Genomic DNA, 27428 nt, shown 5'->3' on the forward strand with positions numbered 1-27428 from the left:
AGGGAGGTTGGACCTCCTGACCTCTTGTGCCTTCTCATTCCACATTCTGTGACAGATCCAAACTTGTATTATTTTAATTTCTTGTCATATTCTCCCGTCTCCTCCTCTATAGGAAGAAAGATGAGCAGTAATTGATTATGTCAAAGGCAAATTTCATGTGTTATTAATCTGTGCCCTGGACGTTATCAGTTGTGTCACTTCTAGGATTTCAAAATTCTGTAGTTATAAAATTGGGCTACTCTACTCAGGTGGTAGAGCATGGAGTGTGGTGGCTTGCTTAAATTCTTTCAGAAAGAACACATAGCTCCAGGTAAGTAGGAAACAAAATCAGTCTTTGTTTTAGGACATGAGATCTTAGGAGAGGCTCATAATTTGAAACTAGTATGTGACAATAGAACTTGAGGCCTTGCCTTATAAATCCCAGTCTGCCCTAACCTTACTTTCTCATTTGTTACTTCTCTTCATGTGCATCTGAATCACATCTGCCTTTGTTCCTTTCTTAAATGTGTGATTTGAGTGAGTGACTTAAATGCTGAGCCACAGTGTCTCTTATAAAACAGGGAGCGTACCTGCCTCATTGTGAATCTTGAATGAAATGATGTGATATGCTCAGAGTAATGCTTGACTCATAATAGTATTATTCACTATTTGTTGCTTTATAATTAATCTCAGTTGTTTCATATGGTTGAAAACTCAGCTGGCCGGGTTCTAAATAGCACCTGCCTATTACATATAGGCCTATAATGACGTGATACTAAGCCGTGGACAGCCAAGCAATTGTGAGCACTGACTGCACATTAAACACCTACATTTTCAGCAAATACAAAAGAAACAACCAGGAAACATGAAGTTGTTGCAATTATTAGTGTAATATTTTAAATTCTAGTTTTAAGTATTCTTGCTCTCAAGATGACCGCACCAGTACACCACCATTCAGAAGGGTGACAGCTATCCTTATGTAGCTAAATAGTCTATATAATATAGTTGAAACCCATCGTTTGAAATCACTGGTTTGTGCCTACTTAACTAGGCCTGCCCGTGTCTAGCTGCAGTGAACAGCACAGATGCTGACATGGCATACTTTACAAGTCACAGAGACATAAATGGAATATGGGAATGAGGAACAACGATTGAGTGTTGAGTCATGAAGAAAGCACAGAATTCAGACTGAGGGAAGGGAAGAGCTATCACCTGAGTCTTCCTCTGGGATCATGATGAGAGGTTGAAAGGAAACTGCTGGGAAGTGAAGAGAAAATAATAGCTGGCAAACGGAGGCAGAATGGGCAAGAGCTCTTTCCAAAGAGTGGGTTAAAAGGTTTGAAGTTCTGGGGCGCCTGGGTGGCTCAGTCGTTAGGCATCTGCCTTCAGCCGAGGTCGTGATCCCAGGGTCCTGGGATCGAGCCCCGCATCGGGCTCCCTGCTCAGCGGGAAGCCTGCTTCTCCGTCTCCCACTCCCCCTGCTTGTGTTCCCTCTCTCGCTGTGTCTCTCTCTGTCAAATAAATTAAATCTTAAAAAAAAAAAAAAAAAAAAGGTTTGAAGTTCTATATGCCCATTTCCCCACCTCCTACGAAAAGACAGACCCAAAGCTTATTCAGCCTTGCAAACCAGCCAGCTGGAATCTGCGGAGATTATGATTTGCTTTCAGCTCTGTAAATCAGATGTACACATCAGCCTAGAGCAGAAGAATAGGACACCCCAACCCCAGGCTTTGCTTTCTTCACGTGTAAGATAGAAAACCAGAATACTGAGGGATTGTGAAGATTGAAAACCCAAAAAAGTGCCTAATACTTGGCTTACACATAATGAGCATTGAGTAAGCAGCTATAAGACACCAAAGAATGTTTCTAAGATTTACATCAATGGAAAAAAAAAAAAGGAACTTGGGAAAACTTGTCCAGACATAGGCAAAAACCAATTTTCATTCATCCATGCTGGATTATATATGTGAGCTCCAGATGAAGAGTAAAAATGAAGACCTGCTATCAATGCTTTCAACCTCATCCCAAGACCAATGGAATGAATACTTAGAATTCCTGGCATCCCTGAATCAGTACATGATTAACAATTGGGTGGTCACAGAGAGGACCACTGTTTATCCGATCAGCACAATAGCTGCAGTAGCTCGAACAGGCATGGCATTTGGATTTATTGCATATATCAAAAATTTCAAATACAGGTAAGCCTTTTAGTTGTGCAGATTTGTCATTTTTTGTCAGTTAAAGTATATGTGATAGGGTGAAAGCACTTAGTTAATTTTGAACGCTTCTGTAATCAAAAAGTTAAAGCAATAAATGGGAAAATAGATGTTACCTAGATAAGTTTAGGAAGAAATTTAAGCTAATTTAAGAGTTTTTAAGTATGAGGCATGCAAACGATTGGAAATAGATCAATATGGCAAAAATCGTAAGTGCTTCTGAAGGTAAAATCTTGCAGTGCACAAAGCTTGAGATGGAGGGATTGTGTACAATTAAATCATTGTCATAACCAGATTTTTTAAAGTCTAGGAAGAGACAGAAGCTGTTAACCTCAAAATTATTAGGACACGACACTCAGTTTGGTGGGAGGGCCAGCTGCAAGACAACTTGGTCTTCCACCAACCTCAGGTAAAAGTGAGCATCTACTTAGTATTATAAACGTGCAGATACCACAGGAGCAGTAAAGCAACTGATGGTGCTAAGTTTGGTTCCTACCTAATGTCAAACTTGAGAAAATTCTGACCGTTCAAATAAAATATTTTTTCTGGCTAGATTTCACATTCATTTTGTGTCCCAAACAACCAGTTCTCTAATAGTGATATTCAGCTGCAACCAAATACAGAATTTTAATAAATCATTCAGCCAAGATGTATATTTGGTGCAGCTGTAGAAAAAATTCTAAGGAGCCATTTTAAAGTGTATTCCTTTTTTTCTTCTAGCCACCCAGTTAGCACAGTATCAAATACCATGTCTCCCAGAGAGGACCAGCCCACACACCAGTTGTTCAGGGCTACTGTACGAGAGAACAGTAACCAGTCATTATGTTCTGGGACAGACTGGCTGCTTGACCTTTCCAGCAAAACCCTAGCAAGTTAGGTAGGTGTGGCAGGAGAGCAGGTGGGATAAAGATGTTTCTGCTGAGCTTGGCAGAAGTTCATTTGCTATCTGCTGGAGATTTGCTCCATCCACCAACTCAAAGAGCCTTTAGAGGAGTCCAATTCTATACCTGTTAGTTACCAAAATGAAATCACATCTTTCCAAGTTTTGATGACCCACCCACAAACACCAATATCTTCCTTCTCATGTTTAGCGTTAACCCTAATGATTAAGGGATAGCTGGAGTTGACTCAATCTCTTAGTCGGGAGGCCATGCAACATTGATAAGATGCATGGATCCGTGGATCGGGGATTGCCTGGATTTTGTTCAGCTTGGCTCAGATTGATTTCAAGTCTGCCTCCTGTTTCTATTGTTCTTCTAGGGCCATAGGGTATTTCTCAAGACAGTGGAATAAGGACAAAAGAGGAAAGAAAGCCAACTATCTTTAAGATTTGCTGCAGTGCAAATTGCTTATTGGGTGCACATTTTGGTCACCTCTGCTTTTACATTTATACAGAGTTGAGAAAGGTGATTTGCATTCTTTTCCCAACTCCAGAAAGCTAGGATTCCTCTAAGACAGTGCTGTTCATACTCTCTTGACAGGTGGAACCCTTCAAACAAAATCATATCAAAGACATCCATGAAGTGAATAAAATCAGAATGGCTCTAAAAGTAGAGGCTGGGGTCTCGGTGTCCCCCACCAGCTTCAGTCCCCAAGGCTTGAAACCACTGCTTTAAGAGGACTATTGCTTACAGGCCTGGGTTTGTAGACCAGCTTCGGTAAGATGTCAGTACAACTTTAAACTGTTAGAGCTTTCTCAGCTTCGTGATGCCTTGTCTGATAGCTAACTAGCTAAGAAATTTAATCCAAGTACTCTCCCGATAGAAGGTCAAACAGGTAATCACTTCAGGGTTATTCAGCTGCTTTCCCTTCTTAGCATTTCATCATGAGACACAGATTGGGAAAGCATTCTGTAGATCGGAACCCAACATCCTTAGGAGGCCAGGGTTTTTCATTGAGGGGGTTCCAGCACCACTGTCTTTGTTTCTTGATTGTGTGTGTGTGTATAATTTCATTAAATGTATTTCGCTGTGTGTATATCAAGGTATATTACCATTTTATGTGTTACATATTTCATATGCTGTATATTTTTTTAGTGTCTATTTTTTGTGAAGTACCTGAATACAAAAAGATACATATATGTAAAACACCACACACCCACTACCTGGGTTAAGAAATAGAATATTACCAATATCTTAGGAGCCCCCTGGGTGTACCTCCCCAATTACACATACTCCCTCCAGAGTTAACCACAGTCTTGAATTTGAGATTAATCATTTCCTTGCTTTTTATTGTGTGTGTCTCTAAACAATATAGTGTTAAATTTTGCCAGTTTTTGAACGTTACATATGCTGTGTGTATTCTTTTGTGAATGGCTTCTTTCAACATTTTCTTTAAATTTGTTTTTAAGTTTTATTCAAGTAATTTCTATACCCAACATGGGCCTCAAACTCAAGACCCCAAATCAAGAGTTGCACGCTCTTCTGACTGAGCCAGCCAATTGCCCCTCAACATTTTTTAAGAGATTTATCTATGTTGACATGCTGAATTCCCATTTTATGTTTTTGGGGGGTATGGTGGTGCATACTTTGTCTTGTCTTTTTTTTCTCTAATTTTTTCTATTTGTTTGAAGTTTATTTTTTATGACTATTCTTTTAGTGTCTACCCTAGTAGTTCCAATACGCATTATTAGCTTTAGAAGTTACTATCTTTGCACTTCACATTCTCTTTCCTTTGGGATTGATGGTAAGACATGTGTTAGACCCCATTCTTCCATCTCCCTGTAACCTCTCTCTCTTTTCCATCTCTGTCCCTGTGATTTGCATTCTCAATAATACCTTCAGCTATAGCTTCTAGTTTACTAATTTTCTCCTCACTTGTGCCTAATCTAATCCAGCCACTGAATTTTTTTATTTTAATTACTGTATTTTATTTCAAGTTCTGTTTTTGGTTGTTTGTTTTTCAAAAATCTGCTTGGTCATTCTTTGTCATTTTTCCCTGCTAATCTTTTGAAACTTATATTCTATTCCTCTAAGTATAATAACCATGGTTATTTTATATTCCATCTGATTATTCCAATATCTGAAGTCTCTGGGGGTCTGTTTCATTTGTTACTCCTACTGGTTTTTCATTGTTGTTTCCGTGTGTTTTGTGACTTTTGAGTGGGAGTTGCCCATTTTTCCTTGCATTTTTACCCAGGAGCAATCTCTGTGGCCTGAATGGAAGTTGAGTTCTTCTGTCAGTCAAGATTGAGTTTGCCTCCGCAGGTAGACTAGAACAGTGATATTACAGAAACTTTAAATTCCTCACTTGAAATTTTTCAGATCATACAGGTATCATGAAATTGGGCCTCAAACCTATACATCCTAGTTGTGAATTCTCAGGAGAGAGCTTTTTATTTCCCTCTACCGAGTGCCAGGGTCAAGATAGGCAAGGTTCTTTGCTATCTCCTTATGTGTGGCAGGGTTATTTCTTCTTTATCTTTATGCCACATTCCCAGCTGTATTCAGGGTCCACTATAATTAGGTTGAACCATGTGATGCCTACAAAATTCAGCAGTGTCCTAAAGTTGGGGCAAAAAACCCCAGCAACTTTCTAATAGACCTTGAGTAGGTCCTGGCCTTTATCCCCTTCCCCAGGAGCCCTAGAAAGTCATAAAAACTGAAGCAGAGGGGTGCGCGGGTGGCTCAGTTGTTAAGCGTCTGCCTTCAGCTCGGGTCCTGAGATCAAGCCCTGTGTTGGGCTCCCTGCTCGGCAGGAAGCCTGCTTCTCCCTCTCCCACTCCCCCTGCTTGTGTTCCTGCTCTCACTATCTCTCTGTCAAATAAATAAAATCCTAAAAAAAAAAAAAAAAAAAACTGAAGCAGAGGGTCTCTGGGGTTTTGTAGAAGCCTTGAAGACAGAAGCCATTTTGGTGCTCCCCTGCCTCCCAAAGCTCAAGGTTCCTATTTCCACTTTGTTTAGGGATCAATCTGTTAATCCCCTTAATGCCAGCCCTGAAGTCTATTTTTTATTTATTTATTTTTAAATATTTTATTTATTTATTTGACAGAGAGATAGAGAGCACAAGTAGGCAGGCAGGCAGAGGAAGAGGGAGAAGTAGGCTCTCCGCCGAGCAGGGAGCCGGATGTGGAGCTCAATCCCAGGACCCTGGGATCATGACCTGAGCCTAAGGCAGCCACTTAACCGACTGAGCCACCCAGGCACCCCGTGAAGTTTACTTTTTAAAAACAGACTTTTTATGGGGCGCCTGGGTGGCTCAGCTTGTTAGGCATCCACCTTCGGCTCAGGTCGTGAACCCAGGGTCCTGGGATCGAGCCCCATATCCGACTCCCTGCTCAGCAGGGAGCCTACTTCTCTCCTCCCCATTTGTGCTCTCTGTCGCTATCTCTCTCTCTCAAATAAAATCTTTTTTTAAACATACTTTTTATATTTGATTTAACATTTTAGTTGTTTTAATCAGAAGGGTCTGTCTCTCAGGATCTTTCTCCGTACTTTGGAGAGATAGTTGATCTAATTAAGTTGAATCCTTGGCATTGTTTTTACTGCTGTTTTACAAATTCAAACATACCACCACTTAAACCCAGAGATTTTAGAATCCAGGTGCCTGTCAGATTTCTCTTTAATAGTTTCATCCTTTGATCCTGGATCTTACTTTAAATGGGAATTATTTTTTACTTTATACTTAAATTGTTTGAAGTTACCACCTGCGAATCCTTTTAAGGTCAGAGTGTGATATAGAAAATAGTTTACTGGGTTGGTGTATTGCTACAGTTATTTTAAAAACTCCTGTTGATTTGTTGTGCAGTTTTCCTCCTGTAAGAATTTATTCAACCACTTGGCTTCCACACCAGGAAGTGAAGCTGCTGTCATGGAGAGATTAATTATCAGGACTGATGGAGGCCAGACAGCAGGCCAGACAGCGAAGCTCCTCACCCCGCAGTTCCACAGTTCAGCTCTGGGGTTACTGACATGGGTCCGTGAGCTCCCTGAAATTGTATGCAGCGTATTACCTGTGAGTGCATGTGTGAATCTTTCTAAGGAAAGGATTTATAGTTTCATCGAGTTTGCATAATTAGAGAGTGTAAGTGGTGGTTTAAAATGAGTGAGTGGGTTTGGGTGCTACCTCAAACTTCATTTGACTTGAAAGTGGCTATTCTCATAATTACCATAATTCTAGAGAGTTTCTAAAATACAAAGATAAATTCTTAGGCCTAGAATTTAATTCTCTCTCTCTCCCCTCCCCCTCTCTGGTCTCATGTTTTAAAATGATATTTATGCACTCTTCCCAGTAATTATCTCACTCATGGTTCCTTTGCCAAGAGTAACAGAGATCCCATTGATAATAACTAATATTTACATTGTGCACATTTGTGTTCATTTTGATGAATAAATAGTAGAATCATACATCTTCCAGCCATAAGGGAATTTTCTGAGTTGTTAATAGTTTCTCGACAATATAGATGGGTGAGATTCAGTTTTAGCTTTCTATTCCTTTAAGAATCATTTGTTAGAAGAGGAACGCAAATTCAGTATTATAAGGTTTTCCGCGAAGTATGCTGCTCCAGCTAGTTCCTACATAAACAGAGAGGTACCCATTTTTGTAATGAGTTTGTGGATCCGTGTGGCCTGGGGCTGGTTACACTAGCTCCCAAGTCTACAGAGGCCCACCTGGGCAGCAGTTCCTCCTTCCGAGAGCCATGCTGGGCAGTGGTTAGAGCCCAGCTCTGCAGCCTTGGGCCAGGGTGGGGATCGTCACTGCCTCTTCTGGTTGTGTGGCCTTGGGTGAGTCATTTAGCCCCTCAGTGCTTCCTTTGGATAAAACAGATGATAACATCTACATCAGTGAATGCTGTGAGATTAAACTTAAAAGCTAATACATGGAAAGAACTGAGACCCAGACCCATCATAGCTATGCAATGAATATGAGGCATTATTATTATTATTGTGACTATTTCCTGCTGCCAAATCCAGGTAGCATTAAATGAATGGTGTAAAACAGTTAAAGTAAAAACAAAAAAACCAGGGGCGCCTGGGTGGTTCAGTCAGTTAAGCATCCAACGCTTGATTTCAGCTCAGGTCATGATCTTGGGGTCATGGGATCAAGCCCCGCATTGGGCTCTGCACTCAGCACAGAGTCTGCTTGTCCCTCTCCCTCTCTCCTCCCCCTGCTCTTGAGTACATACGCTTTCTCTCTCTCTCTCTAAAATAAATAAATAAAACAAATCTTTAAGAAAAAGGCTTTAGATAGATTAAAAAAAAAAAGAGATATACCTAAGCTGCTTTCATACTTGAAGGGGAATTAAAAAATCATGAAAACAAAAATTAAAAAAACTTCATTCCCTCACCATCAAGTACTTGGTAACCAAAAGTAGAATTTGTCTGTGAAAAGCACTGTTACAAAATTCTACTCTACGAAGATCCACAGGCTTTCTGTAAGGAACACCAAGCTAACTAGGAAACTGAAAGAAAAGTCATTTTATACAGTCTCAACAAATGAGTTATAAATTAATATCATTTTTAATCTTCTAAATGAATTTATTGTGGGGGGTATAATATCTGTAAATAATTTTCCAAAGCCGCAGATACCGTGTTAAAGTAAATCTTCCCTTCACCCCAGCCCCCCAGATGACTCTGTTCCCCCACATGACTCTCCCCAGATACATCTGTTCCTGTTTTTTGTGCACCTTTCAGAGATAGGCCATGCATGCACCAGCATGTATGAGTACACACCCTACTGCATCTTTTTTTTTAACATAAAAGGTACTGAAACATTGTTTTCATTACTTAACTACATATTGTAGACATCCCATATTAGCATATTATAGAACTAATTCTTTCATCTCCACCCCGATTCTAATTTTTCAAAAAGCTTATTTAAAAAACCTTCTTCCTTTGTTGAAAGTAGAGAATTGTGAAGTCAGGAGTACAATAGAAAAATGAGGGGGGTGCTTATGATCCAACACGGGGACCCATTTTATGCCAGCAGAACTGTCAGTATTTACCCAGAAATATTTGTTCTTGTAACAAGCCAGGTTCCCAGCTCTGGTTCCTCAAGTGTAGGTTGAGGAGTACCTACTGAATTGTTGCCAAAAGAGGGAAATGAGCTCAATGGGCACCCATACAGCTTTGTGATTGTGCCACAAGGAAGCGGCAGGGGCCACACCCCTGATGCGAAAAGCGAGGGCTGGACCTCAATGGGCCTGGCGGGGCTGCCAGGGGAAGCTGCTGGCTCAGCGTAGCTTTTCTACTCCAGTGTTCATGGAACCTGGGTGCTCGGGCTACGGTGGGTGTTTTTCACTGTCTCTTTGTAGTAGCTAGTGGTCATGCATGTGATTAAAAAGTTGTTTTCAAGGGTAGGAAAGGAAAGGATAGGCACTGGGGGGTCTCCTGAGCCTTAGTTTTCTTCTCCAGAGACAAGGAATCCCTAATTCTGTACGCTTATAAGGATAAGTTGATCTTTTTTTCCTTACACACTGATTTTTTGCACACTTCTACATCTTGCTTTACGTAAGTCTACTAACCTATACTCAGTAGTAAATCTTGGAGATCCTCCTATATTATGTGTACATACTGCTGCCTTATTCTTTTTAGAAACTGCCCAGTATTCCTTTACATAGCTTCACTGTTATTAGCTGCGTATGGATGGACTTTTAGGTTATTGGCTATTATAAATCATGCTGGAATAAAGATTGTTGCCCATACTGAGGTGTACACATGTTCAATTCAGGTGCTAGGTGTTGAATAATTTCCATGAAGTCAAATTGTGAATCAAAAGGGAGGTCGATTTTTTTTTTTTAACTCTTCATTCTGGAAAAATGTCACGTATCCACCCCAGCGGACAGAAGGGTACTGAAGCCCCTGCAGCTGCCACTCAGCCCCAGCTCAGAGCCGAGCTTCTGTCCTCTCCTTCCCTCCCCAACACGATCGTTGTGGAAGATGCCCGAGCTATCACTGTACCTATAGATACTTCAGTCTGTTACCTCTGAAAGGTGATTTTTACCATTATCATACCTAATATCCAGTCAGCAAAATACTGAAATCCGTGAGTTCATAATGGCACAAAAATATTAGGGATTGCACAATGTCCATACTCTGATTCTCTCATGCCTTCTTCATTTGTTACCTAGAATACGTCTCTGCAAAGAAACTTCCCTTCACCTGCTACTTGATTACCCTGAATTATATAATATTAGTAGTCATATTGTTAACTAATACTCATATTATTGGGGTGCCTGGGTGGTTCAGTCAGTTGAGTGTTCATCTCTTGATTTTAGCTCAGGTCATAATCTCAGGGTCCCAGGATCAAGCTCCATGTGCCCGAGTGTCTGGCTCTGTGCTTCGCAGGGAATCTGCTTCCCCTCTCCCTCTCCCTCTGCCCCTCCCCTGCTCTCACACTCTCTCTCTCTCTAAAATAAATAAATTTCTAAAAACCACAAAATAGTGGCTCCTGGGTGGCTCAGTCAGTTAGGCATCTGCCTTTGGCTCAGGTCATGGTCCTGGGGTCCTGGGATTGAGCCCTGCATCGGGCTCCCTGCTCAGTGGGGAGCCTGCTTCTCCCGCTCCCTCTGCTGCTCCCCCTGCTTGTGCTCTCTCTGTCAAATAAATAAAATCTTAAAAAAAGAAATAAAAATCTTAAAAGAATTAAAAACCACAAAATAATATTCATATTATTATTCTGAAACCATTATACATACTATAGGATGAAGGAAATTATTATGTTACTATTGCTAGGAACTAAGATTTTCACTAAGAGAAGAGATACAACAATGTAATATCAAAGAAGTAAAAATTGTATAGTCCTAGGAAATAGCATAATTTATTAAAGACTTATTTATAATTTTAGAGAGAGAGGGGACGGGCCAAGGGAGAGGGGAAGCAGACTCCCTGCTGAGCGCAGAGCCAGCACACAGAGGGCTTCATCCCAGGACCCTGAGATCATGACCTGAGCTGAAATCAAGAGTTGGACACTCAACCGACTAAGGCACCCAGTCATCCCAATAATATATTATTAACAATAATATATTATTAACAATATATTATTAACAATATGACTACTAATTTTTTTTTTTTTTTAACAGTTCTTTTTGTCCTTAGATTTCATTTCTAGTCCTTCTGGGATGCACCAATTACTGTTTTCAAGTCACCTGAGATGATTCTTTTTAAGTTATGTTTATTTAATTTTGCTTTTGTACTTAAGGATAAAATAATTACATGGTCCCAAAGTCAAGTACACAAAGCAAAGTATGTTCCAAGAAGTCTAGCTTCTCCCCCTGTCCACCCTGTCCTTACCTCACCCTCACCCTGTTTATCCCCCTAAGTGTGCGTGCATGTGTGTGTGCATATGTGCATGTTTAATAAAAGTAAAGACATCTGTGTATTCCTAGGCCCCCTGTTTCTTGAAAAATGGGAGGCCATCACACACTTGATTGCACCTTGCATTTTTCTTTAACAGTTTCTCTTGGAGCCCATTCCGTGGCAATATTTGAGTTCCTCTTGCCCTTTTCCAGCTCTATGATCCTCCAGGGTGGGATGTATATACTTTATTCAACCAGTTAGTTCTCTGCCAGTGGACACTGGGGCAGTTCCCAGCCCACGCTTTCATGGTAGTGTGGTGGTAAGCAGCTGGCACATTCATCTTTCCAAGTTGCTGGCCCAGTGTCTTTGAGATAGGTCCACAGAAGAGGTATTGCTGACTCCAAGGGTAAATCTGTATGCTTCCTGTTAAGTTTGATATATTAATTTGCCAACCTACCTTCCAACAACAGTGTTTGAGAGTAGACTGGTTCACTCAAAATGCACATTTGCAAGACTGGTACCCAATTTGGTGTCCCTGTGTGTTACCAGTGTCCTTCCTTGACCCTTGAGGCCCTGGTTAGTAGCCGGTCACAGGAGCCCGGGCTCACTGACCAGGCACAGACAAGGAAGGGATGGGACTATGCTGAGTTAGAACCAGGAACCAGGGCCATTTTGATGCCAAGTGTCCCTTGGTCTTTCATTTCTTCTGTATTCTTCTAGGTCATTTCTTTGGATTTATGAGGACATATCTGTATTTGTGAATGTGTACATGTCTAGATGTGTCCGACATCAAGTTTCAATAACCCATCAGTAAGTGCCTTTTGATTACAGGTCAACACACCCTCAGTTCCTTCCTTCAAAGACAGATATTTATTGAATGGCTGATAAGTCCTAAGTGGACATTAGAGGTGTCAGAACAATCTCTTCACCCTTCCTGGGCTACAGGGTTATTTCCACGAGGGTGAAACTGGAAATGATTAGAAAACAACAGAGCCTCCCCACAGGTGATGCGGATGGGAATTTCAGGCTGAGGAAGGGATGCATCCCTGGGCTCAAGTATCCCTTTTTCTCTCAGATCTACTTTGGGAGACTGTTGCTCACAGTTAAATATTCCCCAACTTTTCTTTTTTTTTTTTTTTAAAGATTTATTTATTTGACACAGAGAGAGAGAGACAGCTAGAGAGGGAACACAAGCAGGGGGAGTGGAAGAGGGAGAAGCAGGCTCCCAGCTGAGCAGGGAGCCCAATGCGGGCCTCGATCCCAGGACCCTGGGATCATGAACTGAGCCGAAGGCAGATGCTTAATGACTGAGCCACCCAGGCGCCCCCCCCAACTTTCCAAAAAGATGTTATTTATTTACTTATTGGAGGGGAGGGGCAGAGGGAGAGAATCTCAAGTAGACTCCACATTGAGTGTGGAACTCAACGCAGGGCTCTGTCTCACAACCCTGAGATCATGACCTGAGCCAAAATCAAGAGTTGGACACTTAACTGACTGAGGCACCCAGGTACCCCGATAGTCCCCAACTGCTTAGACAGTACGGTTGCCTCTCTAACTTGCTCCCTATTCTCTCCTGGTATATGGAGGGGAAAGTTGAGTGGAATTAACCCACTACTCCTTGGCAGAGACATTGGTTTAGCACTGGTCAGCCCAGCCCGAGCCACTTAGCACCCAGTGTTCCCCTGGTCAGAGTGTGTTCAGAGATGGAAAGACAATCCAGATTGACCTAATCAAAACAGAAGGAAGCCCAGGACCATCCTTTGACTGGGGAGTGGGGGCAGCACCAAGAAGGCCCCGCTCCTCTAGAAGTGATGGTATGCCAATGTTAAGCCTACAACTGCTACATTTTGCAACAAGGGATGAAAACTAGCCTGGGGAGAAAACCAACCCAAGGGAAATAGCAGGGCCAAGAGAATAGCAAACAGCCAAAGTCTTGATCAGACCGTACCTGAAACCTATCCTACTACTGGACTAGTTCAGTAAAGAGACAAATTTCCTTTATTATATAGGTCAGTTTGAATGAGTTTTCTGTTACTTGTAGCCAAAACGGGCTTCTTATGTTTTACATCAACTTAGTGATAGGAAAAAAAGCAGCTTCTCAATAAAATGGTTTAAAATTACTATCAAATATCAACAGTTGTATCACTGAAGTACCTATATCTTTGTGTTTCCCAGGAAAAATCTTCACAGATCACCTTTGTGATCCAGCCCAGCCCACACCTTCTGGTGGCAGATGGGGTGGAATTGTATGGGAGGTCATTTTAATGTGCTCCTTCCCCCCTGCTTCCTTCTCCGAGAGCAGAGGAGTGAATTCCCCCACGCTGATAGGCACTGAGCACCTTCCAGTGCTTTTGTAATCCCTCTAGATAAGCAATCAGAGCCTAAAGTTGGAGGGTGTGGAGAAGAAATAGTGCCACCAGCACGAACTGGTGTGGCTCAAGAAACTGGACGTTGCTGGCCAGAGCCCAAGGAAAGACCCTGCACAAGCTGGGTGATGCCCATGTTCTGTTTGGTGCAAAACCTGGTGCCTGTCCTGATGTCGGCCCCCACCCCTCCCCCCTCACTGTGAGTGCCAGGCTCTGTGCTGAGCCCTACTACAAGGTAGGTCCTCTGATCCCTGCTTTGTTGAATAATGAGGAAACTGAGGCAGATTGTTATTACTAAGGCAAACGATACATTTTTTAAAATGAAATGTTAGCCCAGCACAGGAGGCACTCCGTAAATATGCGTCAAGTGAGTGAATGTTACCTATTTTACTGGGGTTGCAAAAGCTGATAACTCGTTAGTGCCTTTCTTCATCCAGGGCTATTTATAGCAGCTACTCTGCTCCAGGCCCTGGGGAGACAGAGGTCCTGCCCTTATGGAACTCAGTCTGGTGGGAGACATGGGCAGTGAGCCAAGAACTGAATGTCGTGCGTAGGTGTGCATGAGGCAGGCATGGGGGGCGGCCTGGGAGTGTTGGGAGACCCTCCTAAGGAGCCGCCATTGTGACAGCCGAGCATGAGAAGGAACGGCTGGACCCAGCTGACGGGCACAGCATTTCAGAAAGAGGAAGAGCAGGTGCGCCCAGCCTTGAGGGAGGAGCCTGGTGTATGAGAGGAAATCAAGGCCGGCAGAGCAGGAGCGGAGTAAAGGGGTGTGGGCAGGGTGTAGAGGAGCATGGGCCAGATAGACAGGGCCTCCTGTGTTTTAATCCCAAGAGCAAGGGTCCTGAGCTTTGTGATTTAAGAAATAAGCACTTTATTCCTTAACCTGGTGGTAAAGACACGTTTGTATAGTATTCTGCATAATTATTTGAATGTCTGTGATATTTCCTAACAGAGATGAGATTGTGTCAAAATTGCTGTCAGTACAGTGTGGGGAGCAGGTCTGAGGAAGACGAGTGCAAGAGTGGACTTGGAGAGACTGTTACAAGCAAGAGACAGTGGTGACATGGCCCAGGGTAGTCGTGGTGAAGACAAGAGAGGGTGTACCCCCACGACATTGGGAGGCAGAACTGTAGGGCTTCACATGAGTCATCAGGTGGGGGGTAGGGAATAATCAAGATCCTTTTTTTTTTTTTAAGATTTATTTATTTGACAGAGAGCACGCGAGCACAAGCAGGGGGTGTGGCAGAGAGAGAGGGAGAAGCAGACTCCCCACTGAGTGGGGAGCCCAACGTGGGGCTCGATCCCAGGACCCAGGGATCAGGACCTGAGCTGAAGGCAGACGCTGAACTGCTTACCCGACAGAGCCACCCAGGGGCCCCTCAAGATCCTTTTCTAAAATGAAAAGCCATGTGCGTAACAAGAAGTTCTATTTCCACTGGAAAGACAACAGGCATTAAAGCACAGTGCTGACTAGTGGAGACTCTGGGACAGACAGAACTGGCTTCAGATTCACCAGCAGTGACGTGAGGCAAGTCAGTCAGCCTCTCTGAGCCTCCGTTTCTTTCCTTAAACATGTCCAGCGGTTGCGAGGATTGCATAAGGGTGTGTGCACAGAAGGCATTTCCTCGCACAGTGCCAGGCGCGCGTGAAACAACAAGTCAGTGGAAGGGCTCCGTCTGGTTGTTACTGAAAATCTAGATTTCTTAACACCCAAGTTGGCGGCAGGATCTTGGTTGGATCCCAGGTCACCTGGTTCAGCCACTGGTTCTCAGACTGGGTGCCATGGGACTCCCCTGCAGTGCTTGACAGAAATACAGCGTTCCGGCCTCGCCTCCGGAGATTCTGATTTGGAAGTTGGGGCCCAGGAATGTGTGGTTTCATCGAGTTCAGTCCCAGAGTGATGCAGATACTGGGGTCCTCGGACCACACTTGTAGAGACCCTGCTCCAGGCCCTACTATAATAAAACACACCGATACTCCCCCAGCACCCCACCACCACCACCACTGCCCAGGTGGTGGTAAAAAGAGGCCTGACATCCCTGCCTCTGTTAGTTACTCTTCTGGGGGCAGTGACAGGAACACCAATCAAACTGGCTGCAGCAGGAAGGGAATTTATTGGCCTGTGCAACTCCCATGTGCAGGCTAGCTCTGCTCCTGTCTGCGTTGGCCTGACCCCCAGGCAAGCCTTCTCCTGCTGCCCCCCAGGCCCAGGCTCACCCATCCTTGCAAATGGCAGTCCCAGCGGAGGAATCGTCAGCAAAGGGGCCCAGCCAGAGCCTCCCATGGAGCCCCACTGGCCTGGTTGGGTCAGCCACTCTCGAACCATTTGGGTTGAAATTAGGGGACAGCTGACGTCACCAGAAGAAGGGGGACAGGTGCCGAGCAGGAAGAAATGGAAGATGGCCACCACACTCCAAAGGGGAGCTCCAATGAGAAATATCCCTACAAACAGCTCTCGCAGGCGTGAGCGCCCAATGGCCAGGGATGGTCAGGCTGTGGCCAGAGAGCACTTTGTAAGGTGCTGCCCCGAGAAAGGAAGTTTTCTTCCAAATTCTCAAGCCTCCCGACCTCGGCTCCCAGAATGTCCTTCTTCCGCCTCTTCCTAACCCAGGAGACCCAGCTTCACGATCGCTGTCCCCGAGAAGCCTCCTCCCTCAGCTGCCCTGTGGCTTTGCGCTCTGCGTGCCTGTAACCGTAGCTCCCGGAGGCAGGGTGGGCTCCAGTCCTGCCCTGCCCCTTCCCAGCTGGGTGTCCTCGGACAAGGGACTTCCTTCTCTGAGCTCTGTTTCTCTCATCTGTCTGGAACCTGGTCGGTTCCCGAAGCGCTCTCTGCACTTCCTCAGCCATCAGAGACTTTTTCCGCGGGGCACACGATGCCCTAAATAAAAGGTACGTTTCTCACGGTCCCTGGCAGCTGGGTGTCCCGGGACTAAGGGCTCCCCATGGGGGGGGGGAGCCGCAGTGTCAGAGGCTGTCTGAAGGGATGGCTGGCATGCATCTGTCGTCTCTTGCTGGCACACACCCTCAGTCCTGCTGCCTGAGACGCACGCACTGCCACCTTTGACCCGGAGGGAAGGCCCTGGGAGTGGCAGAGCGGTGACCCGAAGCCACTCAATAGAACAGAACCACCGTACCTGCCCCGCAAGTCAGGCCTCCAGCCTTTGGCATGAGAAGTAACTTCTGGTTTGTTTGAGCCATGATAATTTGGGGCGCTCTCTTAGAGCAGAACGTCACCCGAACTCAGAGTCCCTGCCTCCCAGGGGTTGTTATGGAGATTAAATGAGAGGATGTGGTTAAGAGGCCCGGCACGGGGCCCGATGCACAGTAGGCGCTCCTCGAGCGGGTGGCTGCTCTGTCCTCCCAGTTATTCTAACCGTCCACTTCGTTGTGCTCACGTACATGAGCGGCTTGTTGGCCGTCTGCCTCCCGCCTTGGGGCGGGCACCTTCATGCCAGGGGCTTTGTCTTCTCTCTCTCTCTCCCTCAGCTCTGGCCTGGTTCCTTGGATGCCAACGACAGAAACCAGCTCCGGCTGATTACTGGCAGACCGCGAGGCTCCCACAGGCTGGCAGGGGAGGCCGAGACCCAGGCTTGGCACGGACAGGTACCCCCAGCCACAGAGCGGCTGCACTGCAGATCCCACCCTGGTGGGAGCAGATGCCAACTGTTTGAGGTCTCCCCGCGTCTCTCCCCCTAGGCCCCGTTTGGGCCACATGCCCACCTCTCAAAAGAGGGGACACCTTGGTGAACACTTCCACCGGACCGGACCCAACAGGACTAAGTTCAGTCCCCAAACGGAAAGTGAAATGGCCACTGAGCAGTAAACGTCCCAAGTATGGACGGGGTCTGGATGCTCCTGGAAGTGAGGAACAAAGAGCCTGACCCAAACACGAGTAAACTGTATCGCCTCTCAAACACGGACGTCTGCACGTGGCTGCTCGGGGTGAGTGGAGGGGTGGATGGTCAGCGGCGGCGTCCCTGAGGCCCAGGTACCTTCCAGCCCGGGCTCTGCCCTCAGGCTGCGAGCAGGAGCTCCAGACCTGAGGAGGAGGAGGAGAGGAAGGCCCCTCCTGGAAAGAGGACAATTCCCAGAGGCCCCAGCACACAGTCCCCCAGGTCTCACTGGCCAGAGCACTGCGTCACACGCCCTTTCTGGAAACATAATGGCAAGGACAGATGGAATCACCAAAATGGGTTTGGACTAATCTCCTGAGTGGAAAGAAGTTGGGGGTCAATCCCAGGTCTGCTTCTGGGCCGATGTGGGACCCATGTGGTCGAACCTGCTCCAGCTGGCCAGGAAGGTTGAACCACATTGTTGAGTATTTTCCATGAGTAACCAGCAGGTGGGACAAGGCAGTGCTGCTCAGTCCTTTAGTTTGAGGTTCTGCTCACCAGCATGAGCGTCAGAATATACTTCCAGGGTCCTGTGCCTTCATCTTTCCAACGTTAAGCCTCACCCTCGTCAACAGGCAGGGAAGATTCCAGAGGCCTGGAGAACTTGGCTCACAAACATTAGCACCCCTGCTCCTGGGCAGGCAGGTAAGGAGTCCATCGAGAGCCCCGCCATGGAGCAGGCTTCCTGATCCAGCTCGGCTGCTCACCGGCTGCATGGCCTTGTACTTAACCTTCAGAGACTCTGTCTTCTCCATGGAGTGGGGACAAGATGCTCGGCACACCTTAGCCCGACATTCTTCTATTCTAGGGAGCATCTAGGCTAGGGGCTCTGTGTGGGCCCTGCCAGACCTCCCACTGTTGTCCCCTCTCTCGGCTCCCTTTCGTGAGCAGCCACTGTTCCCGGTGGTTCCTGTGTCTCTTCTCCATGTCCCTCCTTCTCTGCACTGTCCCTCCCTGTCGGCCCACTCCCCTCAGCTTCTGACACGCTCACACTTCTGTCTTCCTGGACCACTGGCCTCCTGGCCTCCAGGACCCACACGCCTTTGGCTTTTCCTTCTTCCTCCGGTTACCCTTTGTGGTCCCTCTGCAGGCTCCTCCTCACCTGCTCAACCTCTAGCTCAGCACTGGGCCCTTTGTCCACACCCCGGGGTCAGCCTGGCTCCGGGTTTTCAGCACCAGCTCTGTGCTGATGACCCCCTCAAAGAAAAACCCCATGTGTTTCTCCACGTTCCATACTTTTGTTTCAACAAACGTGTGGGTTTTCCACACCCAGGAGTTCCAACACTAACTGCCTGGAGTTAGTGCAGACCCCACAGGTTAAGTGCTGTCCCACAAGACCCTGCAACCCCACCCCCCACCACTTCAGACACCATTTGAAAGTCCAGGTTTTCACCTGGGCCTCTTATAAATCAGAGGTTCCCATGACCCCTCCTCGGGTTCGATAACTTGCTAGGATGGCTCACAGAACTCAGGAAAACGGTTTACTTGTAATTAAGGATTTATTCTAGGACCCAACACACAGACCGATGGAAGTGATGCACAGGGCAAGGTATTAGGGGGTGGTGTGCAGAGCTTCCAGGCCCTCTCCAGGCATATCATCTTCCCAGCACCTCCACCTATTCGCCTGTCAGGAAACTCAACTCTTCCGCTTAGAGTTTTGACTGGAGACTCCACTGTGCACGCACAGTTGATTCAATCCCTGGCCACTGGTGACTCACACAGCCTCCAGCCCCTCTCCCCTCCCCCAGAGGCTGGGCGGGGGGTGGGAGGAAGGCAGGGTAGAGATGGGACTGAAAGTTCCAGCCCCTGGCAGCCAGCCCCCCATTCTTGGGGGACTTTCCAAAAGTCACCTCATTCACATACACTCAGGTGTGTTGGAAAGGGGCTTGTTATGAATAACAACAGATGCTCCTTTCATCTTTATCACTCTGGAGGCTTTTCAGGAGCTGGGGACAAAAAACAACTATAAGTTGCTCCTAGTACTCTTATCACTTAGGAAATTACGAGGGTTTTAGGCGCTCTGGTCAGGAGCCATGGACGAAGACCAAAATATCTATTTCTTCTATCACAACATCACACCCCAAACCCCTCTGCCAAGTTCCAGACTCAAATCCTACTGCCCACATGACCCCTCCACTTGGACAGTTCAAATGTGATCACAAACAGCTGGGATGTCCCCTCCCAGACTTTTCCGTCCCAGCGAACACTCGGGCGTTGCACACTCGGGCACCTCCCCCTCCGCGTCCAGTCCACATGTGGTCCCGGTCAGTCCCATATCCGGTATCTGTTTTACCTCCCGAATCTGTGCCCATTTTTCCGTTCCTCCTCCCAGCACACTCGTCCCAGCCATTATCTGGCCTGCACTCCCACTTCTGCCTTCCCCGAGATCTTCTCCCAAGCCAGCCACCAGAGTTACCTCAGGAAAAGCAAACCGTATCAATGGATGAAAGAATAAGCAAACTATGGCACCGCCACACAACGGAATATTCAGCCATAACAGGAATGAAGTACTGATCCATGCCACAACATGAAGGAACCTCAAAAACATGCTGAGTGAAAGAAGCCAGTCGCAAAAGGCCACATACTGTATGACTCTGTGTATAGAAATGTCCAGAACAGACAAATCCATAGAGACAGAAAGCAGGTCAGTGGGACCTTTGGGCTGGTGGGGAGTGGGGATGGAGACCAACTCTTTAATGGGCACCAGGTGTCCTTCTGAGATGACAGAAAAGTTCTGGAACTGAGTAGTGGTGAGCGCTGTCCAACATTGTGAATGTAGCGAATGCCACTGACTGTGTACTTTATAATGGTTATGTTATGTGTAATTTAAAAATCAAACTGTGTCCCTCCCCTGCTTAAAATTCCTATGGCTTCCTGCACTTCACCTGAACTCCAGTGCTTCCTGTTGGCCCCTGCTCTCCTCTCTGACCTACTTCTCACCACTCTCTGCCCCTCCTACCATGTTGGGATAATTCTGGCCTCCTTTTGGTTTCTCACCAAGCCAGGCTCTTTCCCACCTCAGGCCCTTTGCACATACTGTTCCCACTGCTTAGAAGGCTTTCCCCTCGCTTCATGATTGGCTCTACCTCAGTTTTGAGTGTTAATTTAAATGCCACAGAGAGGCCTTCCCCAACCATCCTACCTCAGTGGGACCTCCTCTCTCCCCACCACTGTTAATTCTCTGCCATAACCCCCCGGTTATTTCTTTCACAATACCACCATTGGGTCTTTGTGTGCCTCCCTACAGAGAGTAAGTTCCATGAGAGGAGGTGGGCTCTGTCTGTCTCATTCACCTCTGTGTTCTCAGTGCCCAGCACATAGTTGGCACTCAGACACTATTTGCTCAATTAATGAAAGATCACCCAGCTAGCAAGGGAAGGGATGGAGGCAGGATTTAAACCCAGGTCTCTTTGATGCCAACTCTTCTGTTCTTTCTACTCCTCCACGTGATTCTGAACTATGTATGAAGCAGAAGCTTGAACCAAGTATCAGAGAAGGGGGTCAGAGTTAGCCATGACCTCTAATGTAGCTACATGATCACACACAGGTATGCCAGCCTTGTGTGGCTGTCACCTCCTCTAGATTAATCACATCTGCTGGCAAAGCAGCCTCTGGACCCAGACGGCAGATGTAACTCTGGAAAATCCAAAGAGGGCCCCAGCTGAAATCTCATGGACTTCTCTCCTCCTTTCTGTTTCCTCGCATTCTCCTCAAGCCGGGACCTCACATCGCCCTAGAAAGGGAAGCAGTCATCTGTAGCAGCTGAAAACACTGGCTTGGAGGAACCAAAACCAGCAGAGGCAGCCCCCTCTCTTCCACTGGGTCAAGCCAGAATGAGCCCATGCCCTGGCCCAGTGCCCGCTCTCCTGGGGCACAAGCAGACCAGATCCAAGGGCTATGCTCTGACCTTCCTCAGAATGCTCCATGAACATCAAAAGGCAGACACCAAAAAGCTCCTGGGACAGTGACAGACTCGTCCTTGAGCAAGCTGGGCTTACTGCTTGATAAGAAAGGTGCAGTGGGGGCAGGAAATCCCTTGTGCAAGAGGACTGTGTTGGCATTTCTCAAACCAGAGAACAAGTCCTTCCTCTAAAGCAGGAGTTTCTACTACTTTTTTGTAACATGGGTCCTCTTCTCCGGGGGAATGTTTTTAAATGTATAATATAGAATGCCTTGCATTACAAAAGACCCATTATCTTGAAATGCCGTTGTTGAATTATTTTTTAAATTGTCATAAATAGGGCGCCTGGGTGGCTCAGTTGGTTAAGCGACTGCCTTCAGCTCAGGTCGTGATCCTGGAGTCCCGGGATCGAGTCCCACATCGGGCTCCCTGCTCAGCAGGGGGTCTGCTTCTCCCTCTGACCCTCTTCCCTCTCGTGCTCTCTGTCTCTCATTCTCTCTCAAATAAAAAAAAAAAAAAAAAAAAAATCTTTAAAAAAAATAAATAAATAAATAAATTGTCATAAATATATGAGAACTAACAGCTGGTTTAGTAACTACAGTAATTTTGAAGCAGGGGTGAGTATAAGCTATATTTTAAGGTATCTGCAATAACTGTCTTGTGATTTGAAGACATCTGTGATCTCGATTGATGACAAAGCCATGGGTCCTGCTAATACAAGTATGAGCTGTTACCTGCATTCATCATGGAAGGAAATGCTCAGTTTCAGTTAAGGAAAATAAAGTAATTTTTCCCATCCTAAATGACCAGCCTTAGACTCTCTGGACCATAGAGAAACATGTCCGAGCCTTGCCTCCCCAACTCACAGGGGAGCTCTCTGAAGACGGAGCTGCTCCTTCATCTTCTATTAAGTGTCTGGAAAGGGCCTGCCTACCACATGGCAGGCATCCAACATGACCCTTTGAGTCTCTTGGATCTTCTAGGCAGAGAATCACATAGATTGCAGATGAGAGATTTTCTCTTTTCAGTCTTTGTCCTTCTCGCTTCCTTTCTTGTCTCACCGAATTAGCTGGGCTCTTCTGTACACTGTTGAATAGAAGCAGTGACGGTGGGCACCCTTATCTTATTATGCTCCATATTCACTTACTAATTTATTCAGTAGAGATATAAAGCACCTACTATGTGCCAGATGTGACAAAATTGAGATCTTTTCCTATCCAACTGAGAAGACTGAGCAGTAGAGGCATTCTGTGGACAGAAATACTGAGAACATCACTAAATTCTCCCTACTTGCTAACCTGCTCTCTTAGGATCCTGATTCCTCAAAAGTATGGAAATAGGTCCCTGCTGGTGGTCCCAGTCTCCAGGGCACCGGTAAGGTTGGTAGGTGTGGGCTGCCCCAGGACCAGGGCAAGGCGGGGCAAGGAGGCAGCACACGGGAAGGATGATGACAGATGCCTCCAGCAGGGGTCTGCCAGATCAGGCCAGGGACATGGTTTGAGCCTTGCCCTCTTAGGGCCTGTTGAGGCCACCACCTGTCTGCACTAAGCTGGTAACTACAGGCAGGAGCAATTGTTAAAGCCAACGGAAAGAGGGTTGCAGCTTTGGGGTGGGCAATTAGGGGAGGAGATACCTGATACCTGTTCTCTCCACCTCTTCCCACTCCTGAGGGAGTGGATGCAGAGACCAGACCAGTGCACACATCCTCTCCACTCTGTCCAGCTGACACTGGTAGGGGAGGGACATTTTTAATCAAATATAAGATTGACATTTAAAATGGACCAGACTAGGGGTGCCTGGGTGGCGAAGTCGGATAAGGGTCCAACTCTTAGTTTCGGCTCGGGTCATGATCTCAGGGTTGTGAGACTGAGAGTCTGCTTGAGATTCTCTCGCCCTCTGCTCCCCCCCCCCACCCTCAAATAAATAAATATTTTTTAAAAAATAAAATGGATCAGACTATGGCTTAAGGACTGGAATAAGAATGTTGCAATAACAAAATGTGACTGAGAAGTCAGATGAGACTGAGATGTTATTTATTTTTTTTTTTTAAAGAGAGGGAGAGTGAGCGTGGGGGTTGGGGAGAGGGAGAGAGAGAATCCTCAAGCAGACTCCCTGCTGAGCGCAGAGCCAGACACACACGGGGCTTGATCCCAGAACCCTGAGATCGTGACCTGAGCCAAAATCAAGAGTCCAATGCACAACCAACTGAGCCACCCAGGCTCCCCCAGACTGAGATGTTTTTAAGAAAGCCTACTGCCCTACAGGAGGTGGGGGGGGGGCAGGATTGGGAAAAGCAGACTTGGTGGAAGCCAATGGAAACATTACCGCTGTGATAGGCAGACAATAGGCCCCCCCAGAGATGTCCCCATCGTACCTCCCAGGACCTGTGAATATGCTACCATACCTGGCAAAAGGGACTTTGCAGGTGTGATGAAGTCAAGGCTGTAGAGAGGGGGAGAGGAGCCTCGGTTATCCAGGGGGGCCCAGTGTCATCACAAGGGTCTTTTCAGGAGGGAGGGAGAAGGGTCAGATCTAGAGGAGATGAAAGCAGAGGTGAGAGGGAAGCCGCCAGCAGCTGAGGAATGCAGGCCGCCTCTGGCAGCTCCAAAAGGCAAGGATCCCCCTGGAGCCTCCAGCAGGAACAAAGCCCTGCCAACACCTCGATTTTAGCCCTATTAAGACCATTTAGACTATTGACCTCCAGAGCCCTAAGATAACAAATTTGTGTTTTAAGCCACTGGGTTTTCGGTAACCTGTTAGAGCAGCAATAGGGAACTAAGACAGCCCCCAGGATGGAGACTCCTCCCGCCCCCCAACTAAACCAGAAGCAGGGAGATGTGTAGGAGAGGGCCTCCACCCTGAAGTTTGGGACAAATGGTCCTTTTAGGAAGACAGAGGCTAACGGAAACGGATTCCAGGACAGTGCCAGAAATGAAGCGTGAGCAGAGTGCTGGGGAAGCCCCCGGAGGAGAGGGACGGTGAAGCTGGGCCTGGAAGGTAAGGAGGAGTCAGCCCGAGCAAGGGGGCTCAGCCTCCAGGCGGGAAGGCTCGTTCCTCTAGCGCAGAGACCTCCTCCCCCCATTCCGGGGTGGCCTGCGGGCTTCAAGGTTGGCCATCCCTTTAGGACATTCTGCCCGCTCTCCAACCTCTGCAGGGCAGATACAGTGCAGGGGACAAGCAAAGCCACTCAGAGCCAGCCCTAAGTGAACAGGACGGGGTGCCGCCGGACCTCAGGCCCAGCTTCCCCGAGCGTGTGTGTGGTGGGGAGGGGAGTGGATCCGCCCCCACTCCGTCCCGCAGGAGGAAGGAAGTGGTTCCCTCCTCCCACCCCTTCCCTCAGGCTAGCCGGGGACAGGATTCTCGTGATTCGCGATTGGCTCCCACGGGCGGGACCTTTGTCCATCTGCGGGAGCGCAGGAGGCCCAGGCCAGGCCCCGGGCCTGCGGAGCGGGAGGGGGGCGGGGGAGGGGGCCAGCCAGAGACCAACAGGGACACAGACAGGCCAGGGCAAGGGCGCTGAGACAGGCAAGAGCCCGGGACCGTGGCGCGGGCAGGGTTAGAGGGCGGCCCGGGGGGCGGGGCGGGGAGGAAGGGGCGGGCGGGGCGGGCGCCGAGCTCGCAGTTGCTGCGGTGGCCGCCGGCGGGAGGGGCGCAGGGTAAGTGCTCCCCGGCTGTTAGCGCGCCGCCCCTATCCCGACCCCTCCGGGGAACGGACCCTCACCCCCGCCTCGGGCCCTCCCCCGCCGCCCCCCGTTGCCCTCTGTTCCAGCGTCTAACAGCGCCGGCCAGCGCGGGCAGACTGGGACCCCCCCCCCCGGGGACCCCCTGCCCTGTCCAGGGCGTACTAGAGTCAGGTGGAGGGGCAGGACAGGAGACGCCGTGCCACAGGTCTTGGAGGGAAGCCCCTCTTGGCCTCAGTTACCTCCCCTTGAAAACCGGAGCGTTGAGAAGCATTTGTATGGCGGGCTTAACCTGGAGACAGGTGCCTTCATCACCCGCTGAGCGCAGCAACAGGTGAGGTAAGTACCGTCCTTGTCTCCTTCTTACAGGTGAAGAAACCAAATCTCGGGCCAAGCCACTTGCCTTGGGTCACCTAGTCAAAGGAGGCAGAGCCAGAACTTACACCCAGGTCTGTGTGAACCCCTAAAACCTTTTATTCATCATCCCTGCCCCCCCCCCGGGAGACTGCAGGGGGAGAAGTGAGGATAAAGGTAGTACTGGGTATCCCAGGAGGAGGCTGAAATGAGCCAACCTCAAGGGCAGCAAATCCTTCACCTGGGGGGCTGTGTCTGCCTTTGGCTCCAGTTATGGTCCTGGGCTCCTGGGATCGAGCCCCGCATCCAGCTCCCTGCTCAGCGGGAAGCCTGCTTCTCCCTCTCCTACTCCCCCTGCTTGTTTTCCCTCTCTCGCTGTGTCTCTGTCAAATAAATAAATAAAATCTTAAAAAAAAAAATCCTGCACCTGGGAATGCTTTTAAACACTCAGGTCTTGGGGCGCCTAGGTGGCTCAGTCATTAAGCATCTGCCTTCGGCTCGGGTCATGATCCCAGGGTCCTGGGATGGAGCCCTGTGTCGGGCTCCCTGCTCGGAGGGAAGCCTGCTTCTCCCTCTCCCACTCCCCCTGCTTGTGTTCCCTCTCTTGCTGTGTCTCTCTCTGTCAAATAGATAAATAAAATCTTAAAAAAAAATAAAAATAAAAAAATAAACATATCTTGGGGCAAGGTGTGCTGAGGAATGAGAATGGTGGGTTGGGGACAGGTGAAACTCCAGGACACAGAGGTACAGCCAGCCCATGGGAACTTCCAGATCTCTAGGCAGCACCTCTGCTGGGTGCAGGGGCTTTTGCAGGCTTAGCCATAGGACTTCACCTCTCTATACCTCTGTTCCCTTAACTGTCCCATGGGGTTAAGCATGGTACTTACCTCACAGCAATGCTGAGATGAAGTGAGATGCTTGGTATAAAGGCTTAGCCCAGCTCCTGGCCCAAGGTTACTACGGAGCTCTGCCCCACCCACACCCCAGCTCCTTCCAGCCCCTCTGAAAGCACTCCTCTGTCCCAGACACTTTTAACCTCAGGTCAGTCAGGGCTATCTGAGATCTGCAGTATTTCCGGACAGCCCCACCAGCAGCTGGAAGCTTCTTGAGTAAGACCAAGCGTGGCAGCAGCAACTTCTCACACTCTTGAGTCCCTGGGGGAAAGACTAGTAGGAGCAGCGCTTTGAAAATCTTTGGGCTGAGGCTTGCACAATTCCAGAACCACTCTGCAGTCCCCAAGCCCTCCGTGATCACTGGTTTAAGCAAGAAGGAGGAAGCCCACACTCTTACAGCCCCAAAACCTGCTCCTCCTCTCATCCCCCACATCTAAGCCCACAGCAGCTTCTACTCCTCTGCATGTTCTGAATCTGGCCATTCCTCTGCATCCCCACCATCTCTTGCCTCCTCTTGGCCTCCCTGCCACCACCCTTGACCCCCAGATCTTCAGCATTGCCTCCCAGGCCCTCTGTGAGATCAGACTCTTGTCTCCTGCCACCATTCTCCCACTGCATGTTCCCTGTGGACACACTGACCTCTTTCTGCCTTGGACTTGCTGACGTTTGGGGGAGGGGAGTTGCCCTCTTAGGGCCTATGCACATGGTCTTCCTTCTCCAGAGAATGCTCTTCTTGGCCATCTTCTTGTGACTTACCTCTTTGCAATTCAGGGACCACTGTCCAAGTTGCCTTCTGGAGTCTTCCCTGACCACTACACCCACAGGACCCACACTCGCCTGCTCTCTTACTGCATTACTCTTTCTCTTTCTTCCCATGCTTAGGCTCAGGGGATGTTACCTTACTTAC

The 27428-nt window shown here is 47.7% G+C and overlaps 1 protein-coding gene across 2 annotated transcripts in view; it reads left to right on the top strand.

Annotated features, from left to right (window-relative positions):
• Positions 1-25204: 25204 nt before the first annotated feature.
• The window catches only part of HVCN1 (hydrogen voltage gated channel 1), a 33871-nt gene continuing 31647 nt past the window's right edge, over positions 25205-27428 (top strand). The window contains exons 1-2 of one of the 2 annotated variants that reach the window (XM_032431380.1): positions 25205-25250; positions 25644-25723. The gene's annotated coding sequence lies outside the window, so the exon portion shown is untranslated. Of the gene's footprint in view, positions 25251-25423; positions 25614-25643; positions 25724-27428 lie in introns of those variants that run through there. The other variant, XM_032431381.1, reaches the window with a different exon arrangement.

Source organism: Phoca vitulina, unplaced genomic scaffold, assembly GCF_004348235.1.
Source record: "Phoca vitulina isolate PV1807 unplaced genomic scaffold, GSC_HSeal_1.0 scaffold46, whole genome shotgun sequence".
Lineage (NCBI taxonomy): Eukaryota > Metazoa > Chordata > Mammalia > Carnivora > Phocidae > Phoca > Phoca vitulina.